Below are 9,252 nucleotides of genomic sequence, written 5' to 3'. Positions count from 1 at the left end.
GGAGTCAGTAGCAAAGGCGGTAGCGACATGTTGTGACGCCTTGTCTGACTGCAATGCGTTTGGAAAATTTCTGTGTCGGGCGGGTGTTCTCGTGGAAGGAGAATCACAATAGGACTGCGTGTTCACAATTACACCGCTACCAACGCTTTACCCCAGTAGTTAAGTAGAATACGTCAGGTCACAGGGGTGTCATCGTCGTTTGCTCTCTGGTTATACCCTCCAACACAAGTATGCCGCTACTAGTGCCGTCGTTGCTGCCTTACGCGTCTCCGGTTGGCCAGCATTCCGCAAACGCGAATATGTTTATGGACAAGCTGAAACTCTCTAATGCCGCACCAAATTCCCGCACCCTCACCCACCCATAGCCCTTTTAGTGTACTCTACTTGTTTTTGTCGTTTCTGCCAAATGGTGGAAACAGATTTAAAAAACTAAGTGCCCTTCCAGTCTGCGAAAAAAGGATAACCAGCGATGCTGTATATGGGGCCCCTTAATGGCGAACTGCACTTGCGCCGCAGGCCCGGCCCGGTATTTCACTATCTCCTGGATCGGCCCACGTGTCAAAAATTGTTGGTCTACACACGAAAGCGATCCGCTAGATCCTATAGCCATAGACAGCTTCGCTGTAAAGAAAACGGTCATTGAGCTGCGGACAAACTGGACCCTGTGCGTACTATAATGCGCTGAGTATATTGCTACACACACGGCCACTTCATTGAAGGCAGCTACCATGTTTGACGCAATGTTCGATGTTCTCCTTTGTGTTGTTGGCAGTGGCAGAATAATTGTTGTTCTTGTCTCGCAGTGATTTCTGCAAACGACTAGCTCGTACATGGGCTTTGAGCCGATCGTTCAAGTCTATTTATGAAGAACCGGAAGCAGGGGAACCGAGGGACCCAATTTTTGTTTGTCAGGACCATATTAAGCCAAAAGTAATGATGCCAAGAAAATCATAGTAAAATGACTTGTACGTTTAATTGAATTATACGAATGGTAAGTCAAAGGGAAACGAAAGTGGACAAAAAGGAACAAGTGGCTGCGGGTCGGAGCCCAACCCCTATCCTGCGCACTACGTGAGAGCCACGGTGACGGCTGTGGCCACTTCCGCATCCTTGGGCATTTTCTGCATGTGTACGAGATCTAAACCGGGCAGTGTTAGCCAGCGCCACTCCTGGCCACTCGTGACGGATGTGGCAGATCCTTTCAAGCACAGGCGTCGCGCGCTGCGCCTATATTTAGGAGCAGGCCGCTGGCCAATAAACCCTGAATCAATACTTAACGGCCTTTCAATTACGAGGAGCCAAGCTAAAATTATGGTAGCATAATGTTGTTTTTCTTTCAATGGACTGCGCAGTGCTTTGAAATAATATAAATTTGACGCGTTCGTCAGCAGAAGATATCGTGACTGCAGGTGCTGTGAAATAGAGCCACCGCGCCACAGTGTAGGGCATAGAGGGATTGCATTTACCCATACACCAGTACTGAACTCAAGGACAGCCATAGCCGCACCTTCAGTGCCCATCATGAAAACATATATCCCTTCACCAGCAAGAATAATATGCGTATGCCACGACACTGCCCCCTGCCTCCTGTTTCTGACCTTCGATTCTATCCTACACAGGACCAGCTTTTTCTTGTCAAGGCCCATACAACCCGGTGAACTGTGCAACCCGGACGCTTGTATGCCTCGACTCCCTATCTCTCTTGTGTTTCTTTTTTTTTTCGCTAAATGTTTCCTCTTCTTGCTTTCTCTCTGTCTCTCTCTACATACCTAAACGCATGGAAAAGTTCAGCAGGATGCCCTGAACTGAGGGTTCCTTATTGTAACGATTCATATAGAACCAGTTAATGTCAGTTAATGTTTTCATTCAGTTGGCAAACTGAATGGCGACTACTAGGCACAGCACAGCCGAAAGTTCGAAGCTGAGACCATGTTTGTGAATGTCGCCGTAAGTCTTCGAACCTTCGTCGAATTCAAGCTGTTCGGGCCGTCAGATGCAAATCACACTCAAATAAATAGGACAAGACAAGAGTAAAGATCCTGCAACATGATAATCATGCTTACCAATTACGAAGCAGCGTTTGACACAGGCACTTTCATCTGTCGAAGCTCCAATAAGCCTGTCAGAGGCAATGTCCTGTGTTTCATCCTTTCTTCCTCCGTCTGTATAAGCTGTCTTGCAAGACGTTTTATATAATTATTCCAAGATTGAATTGAGTGATTACATGCACGTTTCTATATCGACTTCAATGCTTGTGTAAGCTGCGAATTTGCACTGCTCAAATGTTGCCTTCTGTTTTGCTCTTCCGTTGTTTTCCTTCCGACTCGCATCTAAATTCTGTGTTTGTGTATGGCCAACGACCGTATTGACTCTCGGTCCATTTACTGTGCACGCATTTCATATTATTGGAAAACAAATAAAGCTAACTTGATTCGATCTTTATCTCAGAATGAGGTGAAGTGAACGCTGGCGCATTTGCGGCGCAGGGACAGATTATGGAGACACTAAAACGATAGCAGCATAATATACTCAAGTTCGATCGGAATGAAACATGGCACGCGGAAACGTGGGTACCTGGCACAGCATCCACTGGGAAACTTTCGTGTCTTTATAATTAGCTAATCCAAACTGGAAGGTTCCACATTTCATTTCAATAATTACATATTCCGTACAATACTTAAGCACGCAATGGTCATTCCATATAAATGTCCTGTGATTTTCCTTAGAATTGTACGGGAAGTATGCGGAGTTACTGTACTGCATACGGAAACCGTTGCAGTATGGAATGATGCTATACACGAGAGAAAGAGAGAGAGAGTCACAAAGAGGAAAGGCATGTAGGTGAACCAAGTACCTGCCCGGTATGATACCCTACACTTGGGGAAAGGAGAGGGTTAGATAAAAATAGATAAAAAAACGGAAAGATAAAAAAAATCAAGAGGCAGTCTGTGGGACCACACTCGCCGATGGAAGTTCACTAACAGTCGATCAGAAGCGTTTGTGCAGTCTAGCAGCCTATCAAATGAGAAATACTTTTTTTATAGTTTTGTGTATGCAATAGTGTTTATACCTAGCTCCCAGGATTTAACAAAAGACAATTATCAATTAAATTCTAGAGTTTGATGTACCAACACAAAATTATGATTCTGAGGATTCCGGAATAACTTCTGACCCCCTGGGCTTCTTTAATAACGTGCCCCTAAATCGAAGTGCACGAGCGGTTTTGCATTTCGCCCCCATCGAAATGCAGTCCCCGAAGGTAGGATCCAACCTACGACCGCGAACTCATCGCAACGCAAGGACATAACCACGAGGATACTGCGGCGAATATCCTAGGATCTTTTTTTTCCCCCCTCTGAATGCAGTCTTTCACCGAAGCGGTTGAGACTAGCTGGCAGAGGCGCATCGTTCAGCATCATAAGATGGACAGTGGCAGAAAAGGCTAGCAAGCGTTTCGTCATACCTGCAAAAAAAAAAATGCACATGGCGTTGATGGCCATTCTTATTCGGTATGAGGATATAAAAGAAGTTAACAATGTATCGCAAGGTCCATTTAGAACGCCTCGCACTTCGGTGTATTTTTTTTCAGACGGTGTCGCTGCAAGCAGCAGAGTGAAGGTGTCGAACAAAAATTTCGCACCAGGCCTACTTTATTCCTTCTACGAGTTCATATAGGCAATGAAAAATTACTTGGAAAGGTGAGGCAGCTTACGTGGCTTTCATTCAATAATTATGCGGAATTGCATACATCCAAGAACAATTTTTTGTGCCTATAAGCTTTTACAGCGATGCTGTATAAGGCTAGGTTCCGGGAAAAAAAATGCGTGCGTCTATCGAGTCGTGTAATCGAGAATTTCTACCCTTACGTGGGGCGATCCCGAAGATAGTGCTATGCCGCGCCGACCCACAGCGGAGGTGAAGCAGGCTTCAAGCACTCCGCCAACTCGCAAAAATGAGTTTAGTATCTTAGGTCTAAATACAACCCGTGTCAGATATTAAGCCGATAAGAGATGCTACACTTTGACCCGCGTCAGCCATGTCTACGATCGTAACGTCCCGCCCTCTCTTTGTCGGCGTTCCAAGCGCTTGCGTACCTCTTTTCCTTTCCTTCCGCTCTCCCGTAGTGGTGGTCCCGTAAGCGTGCTGCCCGCCAAGACCGCGAGGTGGAAATACGAACCATCCATGCGGCCCCGATCCCGCAAACTTGGAACGTTTCACGCGCGCGACGGCTAGCTTCCAGAGGGAGTTTTTGGGGAACCAATTTTGGGCGATCTGTGTTGTGTGTAACCGCTTGTGGTTTTCGAGTGAGCTCACAACCATTACTGCGCTGCGAGACGTCGACCACCGCACGATCGCCTTGGCTACGGTGAAGCAGTGTGTGCCCTCGGAGTGCTGTGAGGTGCGTGTCTGTACTACGTGCCAAAAATGTGTCGTGCCACATTTTACAAAAATGCAAGGGCATGTGTACCCCCCGGTGCCTCGTCATCTCCCGTGGTACAACATCGTGGAGGAGCGACTAATCGCGCCTCGCCCTCCCTTTATGTGCATACGGCGTTTGACGCACGGCAATGGGCAGTTCGCCATTAAGGGACCCGCATACACAGCTTCGCTCGTCATCCATCTTCACAGAGTTGAATGACACTGACTATATTTTTATTGTGATTAGACGAGTGTTGCCATTTCAGGCTTTCCCATTGATTGTCCATGCGATCAACGTCGCTGTGAAAATACTTGTTCTGGTGTGCCAACTAGTCGGGGAGGGTATGCGCTTATAAAGCCTATTAGCCATAATATTTTTGGTATAAAAGGCTGCTCCGCATGTTTTTAGCCTCACGACGCCACTGAAGCAACGGAAGCAATATAGATGAGCTGAATTGCCATTGCCGTACAGCGTACGGCAAGTACAGAAAGCTTGTGTAATAGGTGTGTGCCGATAAGTATGTTTTGTAGGACGTGTATTGGTTGAAACAATGTTATTAGGCAGTTTTTCTTCCTAGTATGCAACGCGCGTTAGTGTGCTTGAGAGTAAGAGCGTTCACTCTCTTTCTCTTTTACTTTAGTAAGTGGTTTTTTCATACCCTGCTTTTACTTTCTTGTTTGATTTAGGACCCTTACGCTTTTCATAAAACATATGCGGCAAAATAAAAAAAGAAGTAATACGCAACTTTGTAATGCATACGGGTTTCGTAAAGCATTCAGAGTATTTGCATCACGCAAAATCCAATGCTTCGTTTGGCTGTTAAAGCGAAACGCGTATCAACCTGTTCAGCTTGGAGCACAGTGTTTCGGAAATATCGCAAATGCTCCAGGAGTGACAGCAGTCAAACTCGATACTGCGAAGCTTCATAACAGCATAGGCTTATCTCCGCTGGCGCGTTTGATTCGTCATTTTTGTAGGCAAAAAAAAAGAAAGAGAGAGAGAATATTCAGGGACTCAATTTACTCTTTCATTCCATTAACTCGACGACTGCGAACCGCAGATATGAGCCCCAAACTCATTTATTTGTGCACAGAACTCTACGCCATCACTATCTTTTAGCTATATGTAAACGAAATATTTTCGTCATACCGTCTTTGAGGTGTCAGTGTCGTCGTGCCTTTGAGTGATTTGCTTACATTTTTTTTTATGTCGTATGTGCACGTCTAAACTTGACGAACGAACGAATGAACGAACGAAATAATAAATGAATGCTGGTACCAACGAACCAAATAAAGAAAAAAATGAACTGAAACTAAATTAGTGAAAAAATGAACAAATTTGCGAATCAATAAAGGAACGATCGAACAAACGAGCGAGTGAATGAAGGAAGGAACGTACTAACGAACAAAACAGCAAATGAATTAATGAACCTAGCAAGGACGTAAGGTAGGAAAGAACAAGATTCGCAATGGCAAAGCAGCACGAAAGACAGAAAAAAAGCACACGTAGAACCCATACAGCATCCTTATATGTGCTACATCTTCCTTTCGTCCATGCCTTACGCGCTGATTTACCATTCTTAACGTCACACCAATTAGACCAAACTTCTTTGAGTCTAACTCAAATCTATCACACCGGAGTCCGAGGGTAGAAATGTGAAAACTCATCTTCACTACTAATTGAGATTATGTCGAAGACGTACAAAGGAAAGATATTTCACTTAGTACGAGCCACAAAAGAAGGCAACAACAAATCCTACTTTCTTTTTCGTTCGTTTATTGGGCGGCTTTCTTTTTTATCATTTTTATCTTAAGATTACTGAATGCTATAGAAATGAATGCGTCTCTCTCTCTCTCTCTCTCTCTCAAGTTATGCACCTTTACAGCAGCGCAACGTTTGACTACGCGCTGCTATAAATCTACGGCCGCAACGGACGGCGTCTATTCTTTCAGAAGGAAAAAGTAAATGAGCTCTGAGGCTATACGATCACGCTTCTCGAAACACTGGCTTCGAGCTCCCTTTTGACAAAACACTGGGCCATAAATACTCTGGGAAAAGCAGGAATGGCACCTGAAAAAACAAAAAACAAAATGAAGCAAGCGTGCCTGTTCGTGAATGCGAACAGCGTTCCACGGAGGGAGCGTTCTGTCCATTTGGCCCGATCGAACTCTGGCGCCTTCGTTGCAACGCACGACATCCATTTACGGATCATTTCCGAATGTCTCCGCTTGGCATGACATTGTCAGCAGTGAGCGCAGAATAAGAAAAAAAAGGGCGAATTGAAAGGAAGAGCCTTGACTCTGAAACGTAACCATTATTCATATTAATTACCAGTGACGCTGCGTGGCAGCAACGGGAGCTTTGCTCGGCAAAACATTAGATACCTGCTGACGACTGGAATGAACTAAGCTTTGGCCTTTGGCTTCGAATATAGGCGAGCAGTCGAAAACTGCGTAATACCTTCGTTCCGCAACCACGCATTTGTGTCAGGGACGTTATATTGCTTCGAATGGTACATGAAAAAAAGAAATGCTAAATGTCCATATTGAATGACTGCGTAAAGCCCGACTTTAATTTGGCGTAGAAGGGTGGTGCTTTTGGCTAGTTGGTTTTTCATAAGTTGAGTGGTGCAGCACTAAGCAGAATAGAGGCCCACGGGAAGGACGAGGACGAGCGCTTGCTGCCAACAGAAATTTTGATGCTCGACACACAAGTTGATGCAGAAAAAGAACAGATGCGAGAATGCGACCTAAAACAGAGGTACCGTCATCGCCCACTGTTGGCGCCGACGTTGTCTGCAAACGCCAACTCCCTGTGCGATACGGCCAGGGATGGCTTACTTATGCATGGGCTGCATTCACGTGCCAAGCTAGTTGCTTCGTCAGTGATGCGTGGGTGGTCGTCCATCTGAGTAAAAACTACTTTGCTCGAAGGGCGAAGCCTAATGCGTTACAATGTAGGCCTAATAAACCCTCCCTTCCGTTCCTGTTGTTGGCATACTTTCGCAGGTGATCGTTTAAACACCTGCTAGTCTGGTCCGCGTATCATGGATTGCAGCTCAAGAAAATTTTGCACACGACCCCCGGCGTACGTTCCACGTATCTGTTACGGTGCTTCACTTCAGACTGGGCCTTTTTTATTTCTTGATAGGGATGCTTCCCCTTGATAGTGGACAAAGCTTACGTGGGGCAGAAATTCGGTGAGCGGATTGGTGTGCGTGTAGTTTTCTCCTGAGACACAAATAATACTCACGGCTACGGGTCACCTGTCGTCTGCCTCCTACCAATGCCGGCGTATAGTCGCTATCGCACTCAGTTACATTGTTTCCAACAGGCTTTCAGTGAACAACTATATCCTCAGTGCTGATCAAAAAATTCTGATAAAAGATATTCGACGGCGTTTTCCGCGTTACCACTACCTGGTTGAGGAAAAACACAGGCAAGGCGGGAGATGGAAATTCAAGATGATGAGCAAAACTAGAACAAGGTAAAAGCGGGGGCCATCATTTCGACAAGTGGACTTATTTTCAAGGAGACATATGGCTTTCCTCGGCATGTTTATATAGGCAAGGTTCTTTTCGCTATGGCAAATTTCAAGCTGTAGGCAACAGCACTTGGTTATTTTTCATTGGGTTGCTTCGCATTTCGTTTCTTACTTTTCTTTCCTTCCTTACTTACTCCTTTCATTTATATATTATTTCCATTTTCATAGCTTTTTTGTTCATGAGCACCGTTTTCTGCCGCTTCTTTCATTCTCTCTTGAAAAGAGACGATAGTTAACTCCCCCTCCCCCCACTCGTCGTCCAGGTACCTTCCACGAAAAAAAGGAATCTACAGTGACACGTCAACCGGCTGCCACAACGCAGCATCCACTGACGTTGAATAGACCACCTTTCTTTTCCATTTTACGCCCTCGCCACTAACACACCCTCGGTCACTGCTTCGCCCTGGCGGCTTACCCCCTCTTCCCTTTAGGAGAACCCTACCTACATATACTATGCCGAAGGAAAGCATATGTTGCCTTGAAAAACACAAGTCTGCTTGTCGAAACGTTGGCTCCCACTTTTACCTTGTTCTCGTTTTGCTCGCTTCATAATTGGACACTCTGACCGGTAAGCTTACCATTGCAAAAAAAAAGGAAGATTGGTTGTCAGTCGCTCTAAAGTATTGATTTACATTTAACTTGTAGATGCCAGGCTTATGATTACTCTTTTCGGACGCTCATGACCATAAAATGGTGCCCTGTATTCACAGGAGAAATAAGAGCTGTACGACACGTGCAACTTGTAAACTTGCGATGCCGACTTTATTGCGAGGGCGTTGACTTGCGAATGTTTTGCTAATTTCTTTCTTTTTTTACTGACAACGTGTTGTCTGCATTTTCAAAGAAAACAAAAGCGTACATCTGTCAGAACTCGTCTCGCGATGATTGTCCACGGCAATGCCATTAGCATTCGCGCAACGTAGCCACACGCTATATTTCTGAGGTCACGTTTATTTAATACCTGTCGCGGTGGTTCTGATACTTCCATTTCTTCGGCTGTATACGATACACTCCTGTATTCGAACTTAATGAGTGGAAGACAAAGAAGTGGCTCTTGTGTGGAAACCCGTTTTCTTCAGCTCTCATTTTGCGAGTATTTTTGTGTGTTTTCGGGAGGCGCCGCTTCCGAGACCTTCGGCGATGGAAGCGGAGTCAGCTAGACGTCCGGAGGAGATTGACGTCACAGCGTCGAGCGCTCCGAAGAAGCGCAATCACCTGATGAGCGACACAGGCAGCAAGGACACCCTGCTGTACTACTCTGCTTCAGAAGAATATCTGTCAGATGACGG

At 45.5% G+C, this 9,252-nt stretch overlaps 1 pseudogene; it reads right to left on the bottom strand.

Annotated features, from left to right (window-relative positions):
• Nucleotides 1-3,861: 3,861 nt before the first annotated feature.
• Nucleotides 3,862-4,038, bottom strand: LOC139048194 (U2 spliceosomal RNA; annotated as a pseudogene).
• Nucleotides 4,039-9,252: the final 5,214 nt, after the last annotated feature.

The sequence above is a fragment of the Dermacentor albipictus genome, chromosome 7, assembly GCF_038994185.2.
Source record: "Dermacentor albipictus isolate Rhodes 1998 colony chromosome 7, USDA_Dalb.pri_finalv2, whole genome shotgun sequence".
Classification (NCBI taxonomy): domain Eukaryota; kingdom Metazoa; phylum Arthropoda; class Arachnida; order Ixodida; family Ixodidae; genus Dermacentor; species Dermacentor albipictus.
Note: the sequence above shows the minus strand (reverse complement) of the source record. Positions and strands in the feature narration are given on the sequence as shown.